Genomic DNA, 639 nt, shown 5'->3' on the forward strand with positions numbered 1-639 from the left:
TTTACATCTGTAATCAAAGAGAAAATTTTATTAAAACGACTAACATTTAATTCTAAATTATATTACAATATACTGTGGAAATCATGTAAATTAATACACAGTAATTTTATTAATATTACGACTTCTGTTGAGTTTTCAAAAATGTTAATCAGTTGAACGCTTTTCGAAATCATTCAGATTCAGCATAAGACGATTAAAAATATTATTTCAATAGGGTTCCCCAAAAATGCTAAATTTGGTACACTGTACAATTTACCACTGTAAAAATTATCGCAAAGAAAACACCGAATTGTAAAGACGTTACAATAATCGAAGATCATTAATTTTAATTTCAAATTAAAAATAAAAACAAATCATTATTTAAATAACTACAATAAATTAGGAAAAAAATGATTATGATGAGAAACGGCAAAAAATAACAGTATTTTATAGAAATTTAGTGGCAAATAATTTATATAGAATGAGAAAGAATATTTTTCCGTATATACGAGGACAGTCCTATAAATACATAGCCTCACCGCATATTCGTACCAGTGTTGCAAGAGAAATTCACTAACATGTAGTAAAAGTAAACGGCTACTGTCAAATTTCAACAGGATCGGAGCCATAATCGATTCTTGTTTTTATGCGTAGCAAAAT

Source organism: Diorhabda sublineata, chromosome 2 (assembly GCF_026230105.1).
Source record: "Diorhabda sublineata isolate icDioSubl1.1 chromosome 2, icDioSubl1.1, whole genome shotgun sequence".
In the NCBI taxonomy this organism is placed as follows: domain Eukaryota; kingdom Metazoa; phylum Arthropoda; class Insecta; order Coleoptera; family Chrysomelidae; genus Diorhabda; species Diorhabda sublineata.